This window comes from Oncorhynchus nerka, linkage group LG22 (genome assembly GCF_034236695.1).
Source record: "Oncorhynchus nerka isolate Pitt River linkage group LG22, Oner_Uvic_2.0, whole genome shotgun sequence".
Lineage (NCBI taxonomy): Eukaryota > Metazoa > Chordata > Actinopteri > Salmoniformes > Salmonidae > Oncorhynchus > Oncorhynchus nerka.
Genome location: NC_088417.1, coordinates 69,713,118 through 69,723,303, shown reverse-complemented (window position 1 = coordinate 69,723,303; position 10,186 = coordinate 69,713,118).

Here is a 10,186-nt window from a genome sequence, read left to right as displayed (position 1 = left end):
TTGTATGACTTCACATTGCTGTAGCAGGCATACCATCGTGAGTAAATCAATGTTCTTATTGTATTGACTTCACATTGCTGTAGCAGGCATACCATCGTGAGTAAATCAATGTTCTTATTGTATTGACTTCACATTGCTGTAGCAGGCATACCATCGTGAGTAAATCAATGTTCTTATTGTATGACTTCACATTGCTGTAGCAGGCATACCATCGTGAGTAAATCAATGTTCTTATTGTATGACTTCACATTGCTGTAGCAGGCATACCATCGTGAGTAAATCAATGTTCTTATTGTATGACTTCACATTGCTGTAGCAGGCATATCATCGTGAGTAAATCAATGTTCAAAGCAGTCACAAGAGGGCGACATTATTTTGGCAATTAATTTGGAATATATTAAGAGTCCCCTTTATTGATCAAGAAAATGTTTGATTATAAAGCATATTTTATTTAAATAATTCGATTTTTTTTTTGGGGGGGGGAGTGGACTTGCAGCTGACTGCTCTGTTGAGGATTGGAGAATGTAAGCATTGCCACACCTTTTGATATGGGATCCAAAGCCAAATAAACCATGAAGCTTGCTGTTTATCTTACCAATTTGTAATCTTAATGGGAAATCTCAAACATGAAGACACATCTCAAACATATGAACTGGTCTAGACAACAACAAAAGGAAGTATCTCATCTCATAATTGCTTATTGTGCAGTAGGCCTATGCACTTCCAACTTTTTCCTCCCATTTGGTTGCTTTTGATTCTTCACTTTCTACAAATGTTAATTCCTCCCACTGTCGGGGTAAATATCTTAAATGTTGAATGGTGGGGGTGATTTTATTTTTTTACACTCTTGTCTGATTTGTAACACATCCTTAGCCTAGTCTCTGGACTGGGCATCAATTACTGGGGTATTGTTTTCAAGCTGATGTCTTCAAATCTTGAAGGGAGGCAATCAGTCTGTCTTCAGTGAGACCTTGGGCTCTGGGTCGGTTTAGGGCAATAACCTATGACCTTTCTGAGGTTAGCTGCTGTGAGGAGGGCACTTCAGAAGCCTTATGAACCCAAGTAGAACAACGATCTTAAGATGACAATGCAATAATTGCTCTCACAAATCAACTATTTTAGGTCATCAGTAAAACACTTGTAATATGCAGTATTTCTTAAAGGAACCTTGGGCTTTTCCTAATGTTTAACTATGATGTAGATATTCTATGAAAAGACACCATGAAAGACGTTTTTAGATTTTGGGTGAGCGAAACCACTGTATTATACATTTTTCTACATTGTGTTTGTTATCTATAGAGAAGTCTTGAAAGCCAGAAGATTGCTTTCTTGAATCTATCCTGACAACCATTCCTGATATGCTAAACTTTTAAAAGTTTTGTGAAAAGATGGATGCTGTGCAGACGCGCCAAATTCTTGTTCCTCTCATCGTTTAGAGAATTTCCCAGTCATTTCTAGATTTTGACCTAGGTACTGACCACATTTTCCACAAGCAATACATTTTTATTTTTGTCATCTGCCTGCCAGATATGTGTCTAGTGCTCATCAGAAAGGACTGAGGTTCTGTGTGCTTTCAAAGGTGTTCAAATTTCAGATTACCCAACTGATTTTGTAAGTCCCATAGGTATATATTTTCCTTTAAAAAAAAAAAGTGTTTTGAGGAAAGTGTTTGATTTGTAAAATAACTACTAATCTCAGGTAGATCCTGACTTAAAACCGAATAAATCTTGTTTGTTTCTATCTAATTGAAATTACCACAATTAACCATTATTTTATGATAGTATTTTGGCATAAACAAACGGGTTATAAACTGAAATATGTTTGACCCAGTGATTCTTTCATCACCTTGGGACTCACACACCAAGAAACAGTTTCTTTCCATCTATGCATTAAAGAGCAGTGCATCCCCATCTCAACTATTACTTCAAGGGACATGTATTCTTCCTGTGATCTGTAACAGCAGAAACCTCCCCTACAAGAAAGAATGTATTGTTGGGGCTCAGCTCCGTGTGATAGGAACATCTCCATGTCCTCGGTCAACTGCTGAGCAAACGGATTTGTCTCTGCTGTGCTCTGGGTCGTCACTGACAAGCCCAGAGCCTTGTTTGCAGACTGGATTACAGCCCATTCTCCTTAGCTGTGGCCACCATGGTTGAGGTCCATTCCTTTTCAATTCAGGGAGTACACTGAAATTTCAATTTTACTCAATGCTTCTCTATGATAAAATATTTGGTTTACATTCTTAATTGACTGAATTGAAATGGTATTGACCACAACCCTGGTGGCTACATCCAGCTAAGGAACTCCTAAACTTAGCTCTGCTCAGTCCCATAAGCTATTGGTATCCCTCTCATTTCCACTGATACAGAAATAAAGGTGGACCTCGTTGCAGGTGTTTTGTACTGTATCTCATGTTGACTCTTTTTGGTTGGTTGTTTTTGGGACCCCTTGCTATAACAAGCAAGAAACGCCTTTTCATCTCCCATCAAAACAAGGAATTGCTTGTCATAATTAGAACTTCTGTGCTGGTTTCCTATTGGAAGTAAAGGTTCTGTTCTAATGTTAGACCTGTGGCATTCTAATCATGTCCATTGCTAGAATTTAAGGTCACTCTGGAGGGGAAGGCAGACAGGCTTAACTGGATTTTATTTAAAGGTTCCTTTTGCAGGGGACAAATGGCATTGCCCCCCATAATTCAAAACACCGACAAACAGACCATTTGATTTTAGTTATCGCAACACCAAGTCAGCCGATCAGACCTAGAAACAGGTTTTCATGCACTGGACAGACATTTAAAACTAAACTGTACTATTGGAAATATATCTTTGTGACATGTATAGAAAAGCCATTGATAAACTTAGCGCTTCCAAAGCTGTGTGTATACAACGTATAGATAGATATTCTTGAGATATTAATTCTACTGCTGACATTTCCTTAAATCTACTCCCTCTCCTAAAGCCAGGGCATCAGCAAGTCGGTCACTGATTGCTTGTCCTCTGAGCTTGGCCCAGTAAAAATGTGCCCCTTTACCAGCAGAGGGCAAAGACGATTAACTTGTGATCAGGTTACTGCTTTGGTAACCCCTTTTTCTACTGCTGCTCCACTTTCAGATTTAAGCGTCACGCATTATTAAAGAGTGCTCCAGTATTCTGATACCCCTCCACCGATTCTGAGGAGAAAGGAAACATGTCTTTCTGCTGCACAATTCATCTATTATGCTGTGCAGAGGCCTGTGGTCCTGTGGTGGCGGCACTTGTCCCTGTTGGCTCCTTCATCTTTGTCTGGGTCAGTCTTCCTGAGAGGTGTTGGCAGAGTGAATCTGAACTGTGAAGGGAAGCATCACCCCACCCAGGTAGTTTACCTCCATCCTTCCGCTACCTTTATCACCTGCTCTCCCCTTTCCTCCTCTTTCAGCAACACCTCGTCAGACATAATATGCTCTCGTATGATGGATGGTCTGTAGAAGCCGACACTGACATCTCTTTTCATGTTACAGGAAATTTCCCGTGTCCTCTATCTGCATGTGGCGAAAAAGTACTTTTGATCCTAATTTCATGTCATAATACCCTAAAGAAAATATTGATTTGTTTTGTTCAGTAGTTTAATGCTCATGTGTTATTTAATTTGATCTCACAATGTCTTCAAGGAACAACATATTCATAATCTTTGTGAAGGCCTCCTTTGTATGTGCTTTATAAGCGCTTTATAAACCATGACAGTTACAGCAGAGCAAATTGAGAAATCACTCAAAGGGATACTTTGGTATTTTGGCAATGAAGCCCTTTATCTACTTCCCCAGAGTCAGATCAACTCATGGATACCATTTTTATGTCTCTGCATCCAGTATGAAGGAAATTAGAGGTAGCCTATGCTTACTAGCGTTAGCACAATGAATGGAAGTCTATTGTATCTACTAGCATTCTAGTAGGCACCATAGACTTCCAGTCATTGCGCTAAAGCTAGTTAGCAATTGCTCGAACCCTAGTTAGCAACTTCCTTCAAACTGCACGCAGGCATAAAAATGGTATCCATAGTTCATCTTACTCTTGGGGCGTCATTGCCTAAATCCTGAAGTATCCCTTTAATATTATAGTGTGGCTGGATTTTAGTATGGAACTATGATATTAATTTTAAATTAATCTGTAAATATATAATTTCACCTTTGAAATTAGTAACCAATGGTGTTGGACTCTGGATCCAGACAAGTCCATTTGCCAAAGGGTCCATGAATGGATAAACAGTCCTATACAGGCCTGAGCACTCCTTGAAGACCAAATTAAGTGCCACCCATCTGTCACTTGAAAGGGTTTAGGTTCCTCAAAGCAGAGTTTAAGAATGGTTATAAACAAATGGTACACAAAAGATGTGCTCCTATCTTCTCCTGGCTGTAGAGCACAAATTGGATGGTGATCGTTGTTTCTGTTGTGGACCCTGCTGTGAGGTACACTATTGCCTGTTTTCAAAAGAAGAGTTCCTGAAAATCCACACATCAAGATAGTATTTTCACATTGGTGAGCTGCCTCTTTGATGATGCTTTTTCCCTTTTTATAGGGAAAGTTTGGTGCTTTTATTGATTATGGTGTTGTATAGGATGTCACAGACACAAATGTCATGTTTTTTTTGTGTTTTTTTTTCACCGTTATTTAACCAGGTAGGCTAGTTGAGAACAGGTTCTCATTTGCAACTGCGACCTGGCCAAGATAAAGCATAGCAGTGTGAACAGACAACACAGAGTTACACATGGAGTAAACAATTAACAAGTCAATAACACAGTAGAGAAAAAAAGGGCAGTCTATATACAATGTGTGCAAAAGGCATGAGGAGGTAGGCGAATAATTACAATATTGCAGATTAACACTGGAGTGATAAATGATCAGATGATCATGTACAGGTAGAGATATTGGTGTGCAAAAGAGCAGAAAAGTACATAAATAAAAACTGTGGGGATGAGGTAGGTGAAAATGGGTGGGCTATTTACCAATAGATTATGTACAGCTGCAGCGATCGGTTAGCTGCTCAGATAGCTGATGTTTAAAGTTGGTGAGGGAGATAAAATTCTCCAACTTCAGCGATTTTTGCAATTCGTTCCAGTCACAGGCAGCAGAGTACTGGAACGAAAGGCGGCCGAATGAGGTGTTGGCTTTAGGGATGATCAATGAGATACACCTGCTGGAGCGCGTGCTACGGATGGGTGTTGCCATCGTGACCAGTGAGCTGAGATAAGGCAGAGCTTTGCCTAGCATGGCCTTGCAGATGACCTGGAGCCAGTGGGTCTGGCGACGAATATGTAGCGAGGGCCAGCCGACTAGAGCATACAAGTCGCAGTGGTGGGTAGTATAAGGTGCTTTAGTGACAAAACGGATGGCACTGTGATAAACTGCATCCAGTTTGCTGAGAAGAGTGTTGGAAGCAATTTTGTAGATGACATCGCCGAAGTCGAGGATCGGTAGGATAGTCCGTTTTACTAGGGTAAGCTTGGCAGCGTGAGTGAAGGAGGCTTTGTTGCGGAATAGAAAGCAGACTCTTGATTTGATTTTCGATTGGAGATGTTTGATATGAGTCTGGAAGGAGAGTTTGCAGTCTAGCCAGACACCTAGGTACTTATAGGTGTCCACATATTCAAGGTCGGAACCATCCAGTTTTATATCAGAACAAACTGATAATAGAATCCCGTAGTGTTTGGTGGTAAACATTTGATGAAAAAATTCAAATAGACCATTTTCATCAAAGTCTGAGCTAGTAAGAGGTAATAATTTATGGAATAATGTTGCAGGAAGCCAGAAAGAGCTATGTCTGTCTGTGTCTCAGAGATTTCCAGGATTTCCATCTGCTTTCAGAAGAAGTTAAGCTTACAGTGAGGATCTTTTGAAATATTCATCAACAAGAGGACACTTAATTCAGTTGCATTGTATATGTGCCTTCACTCCAGGACATTTAATCCATCCGGTGTCACAGGAAGTCCAGGAAAATCATTATGGACCTCAGCCACCCAAGCCACGGCATGTTCACCCCGCTACCATCTAGAGATAGACACCACTAGCCCTCCTCCGCTCAGTACCCTGCCCTGAACTTAGGCACTGTTACTAGCTGCTTAACACCCGATACATTACCCTGCACCTTAGAGACTACTGCCCTATGTACATAGTCATTGAACACTGGTCACTTTAATAATGTTTATCCACTTCATATGTACATACTGTATTCTAGTCAAGTCTCATCCTATATAACTACTGCTGTACACATCTTTCATATTCATATCCTGTCCATACTGTCTATACACAACATTATATCCATATATATATTTATATTCCCGACTCTGACATTGCTCGTACTGATATTAGTTAATTTCTTTCTTTTTAGTGTTTGGATTTCTGTGTATTGTTTTGTATTGTTAGGTATACTGCATTGTGGGAGCTACAAACATAAGCATATATCAACTTTCAGATCTTTCTCACAATAATACAATGGCATTCACATTGGTTACTTGATTGAACTAACAAAAAAATGATGTGCCTGTAGATGGGAGTAACCTGTACCCCCGCAAATTGACTCAGTACCAGTACCCCCTGTATATAGCCTTGTTAATTGTTATGTAATTTTGTTGTGTTACCTTCTTATTTATTTACTTTTTACTTTAGTTTATTTCGTAAATATTTTCTTAACTCTATTCCTTGAACTGCATTGTTGGTTAAGGTCTTGTAAGTAAGCATTTCACGATACGGTTGTAATCAGGGCATGTGACAAATACGATTTGATTTGATGTGAGCGCTAAAACAAGTATATGCAACACCATGATGAAACTTGCCAGTCTGGTGGTGATGCTTAGAAACATGGAACAGGAGTGATAGAGAAATAAAAGGAAAGGGTTGAATGGATGCCAGACAGGTTAGTCTTTTCAGGGGGTAGTTGCTGGGTAGCTGTGACTCAGGGCCCATTCAGGCCTGTATCCCAGGAGGCGAAAGGTGAGTGGTCTTATCTCCTCTTGCTATAGCTCTGGTACACTTGTGATTGGGGAGACAATGGCACAACATTGTGAGCTGGACAATCCATTCCTCCCAAACGCTTAAGCATTGTATTCAGACCTCTTCAGGCTCTTTCGGTGGGGTAGAACAAGGCATTGTGAGTTTGTTATACATATACAGAGAATAATTGCAGGTGCTAAATCCAAACAAAGGTTTGATGAAGGTTTGGCTGTTATTGGGTAAAACAACTAAGGTTTTTCATTTTTATGAAGTCGTGTGGCTTTGCTGTCCAGTCAGAACAGCCACAAGGATTCCTTTCCCCTGTGTGTTGGTTGAAAGGTGAGATGGGAGATCAAAGGCCTGTATGTTGATCCTGGCTCAGACAGGAATGGAGAGCCTCTGTGTAAAACGGTCAACCCTGGGACGGTGCTGTAGTGCTCCAGCTACAGTAAGCTCTGCTGCAGCCCCCTCCTTCCCCACACACAGTACAACCCATGTCCATTCACAGTTTACTGCCATAAAACACATTTCACCCACTCCGCCGGAACCAGAAACATGGCATAGTGCAGTCACACTACAAATAGGATTTGTTTAAGTCTACTCTGTGTGACCCTGATTTAGCCCACTGCAGTAAAAGGTTAACTCAAACTCCAAGCGTTCCCTAGACACGTTACTGTCAAATAACAACCTTGGATTGTATCATGTTTGCCAAAGAGATTTGGGCCACAGAATCCCCCTGTGCAGAGGGAAAGTGGGCATGTCCTGGTTCGTAAATGTGTCTACCCCACATGATCAAACCGGCAGTAAGAAACTGTGACAGATCTTAATCCTTCTCCCCTCTGGAGCAGCCAGTAGAGGATCTGCTAGCATGTTGGGCGTGGGGCAGGGAGCAAGGTCAGTGGTTTAAACCATGCCTGCAGGCCAGTCTGGAGCCCAGCCCACTCTACACTGGGGGGGCGAGTGCGCGCGCGTGCGCGTGCGTATTAATTTGTTTTCCCATTATTGCGTTTCAAGAAAGTTTCATGATACCCGACCAGAAAAATAATACTGTTTGGTAGAGGACCCCTGTTGAGTAAAAACAGATGATGTGAGAAAGAGCGGCTGTGATAGTGTTACTAGTTTCAGTTGACAATAGAATTTCCTTTACGCTGAAAATACTTCATATTTTTGTATAATGTCATGATTCTATTTCTCATCCGTGTATTCTGGCTCCACCAGCTAGCAACTGGAGCCTCCCTGGATCATTTTTAAGCCAGTTATATTCAATGGACATGTCATTTCTGTTTTCATACAATTTCCAAACAGAAGAAAAAGGCTGTCATTATACTGGTATTAAAGGTATAAAAAAAATGGAACATGGATATTAAAGTTGATTTAGGTTCCTACTCCAGCATTGTAAAATCTGATGAATTGTGGTGTTGTTTAAATATCACGAAATAACTTTTCCAGTTTGTCTTTTGTTTTTGCAAAGACTGTATCAAAAATTAGCCGGCAAAGTATTCCATAATGTAATGTAACATTCCAGTAGGACTGTTCATAAAACATTTCCCATCTTAATAAACGTTGTTTTCTACATTTTCATTTATAAATGATTACATTTCATTCTGGGCTGGTTTAGCCAGTAAAATAAAATGCCATCCTACTTTTTATTCTGTCATGTGCGTTTTTACCCTCGTAATCCAATGTACATAAATTACACTCATAGTTAATGGTCCTATAGGACCATGCGTTCTGAAATGTAATTGTAGCCTACATTGTTGTGCGCTCCTTTCTCATTAAGTTTGTCCCCATAAAATAAATAAAATAAAAACACAAATGACCTGCGGAGCTCTGCCTCAGTCAGACAACAACACACTGGAACCGTGTTAACAGTGGAAACATTCTTAATGAAGGTGTCTTAGTTGCATGGTTGTTACAGCGCTTGGGTGTGTGGTTGTTTTACTGAGGGGAGAGCACTGAGCGTTACAGAATTCTCTGCATGAGGCAAAGTGAGCAAAGAGAGCCAAGTTATTGGTTAATAGAAAATGCATATGGCGATGCATGGGAACATTCACTGATATTAAAACACAGAAACAGTTACCTGCCTTGCTTGTAAAATTATTAATAAGGTGACCATGGTGGAATCATTATGTGCATGAAACATTTTCAGTACGCCCCTGTTTTTGTTTATTATTATTGAATATATTTAACAAAACTCAGCATATTCAAGTTGTCCACATTGAGTTGGAATTACATTTCAGTTTTTTTTTATGCATAATGCTGATAATAAAACAACAGGCCCATGATGGTAATAGCATAATACTAAAAATAGAAATAATAATCATCATCATCATATATTATTGGGCCTATTAGGCTGAGCTCCTTGCCATCCAGGATATCTATATCAGGCGGTGTGGTGGGAAGGCCCGGGAAATCGTTAAAGACTAACCTCCCAAGCCATAGACTATTCTCTCTGCTTCCGCACGGCAAGTGGTACCGGTGCATCAAGTCTGGCACCAACAGGCTCTTGGACAGCTTCTATCCCCAAGCAATAAGACTTATAAATAGTTAACAAAATAGCTACACGGACTATCTGAGTTAACCTTGTATCGTTATTGACCTTTTGTTTTAGTTTTGTACTCTGTCTATGCACACTCACAGGGCCCTACACACTTACACAACATCTGTTCACTCACACATAATATGCGCATACGTTTGTACAGACTCTACACACACGGACATTCATTCACATACAAGCTGCTGCTACTCTGTTAATCTTATATAATGTTGCCTTTTCACCTTACCTATACATACAGTATTTACTGCAGTATCCCTGCACATTGTAAATATGGTATTGGAACAGACTCTGCAGTATGCTTACTTACTTATTGTGTTTTTCATATTTCGTCTTATTTCTCATGGGTTTTTTTCTAGTATTACATTGTTATTTATTATTGCATTGTCGGGTTTTGAATTTGCAAGAAAGGCATTTCACTGTACTTGTGTATGTGACATTAAAACTGGAACCTATTCGTGGTTTCTATTATATATTAAACTATTATCATTATTGTGAGCATTAGTGTTGGGGGCAACCTAGAAAATAAAACTGCGAAAATATATAACAAAAACTATAGCGCAACTGGTTAAAATTATCTAACATGTAGAGCAAGATTGGACAATGACAGTGTGGGTATCTTACGTATCTCCTTGGAAGTCCAAATTCAACCCGCTTTGTTATGCTAATT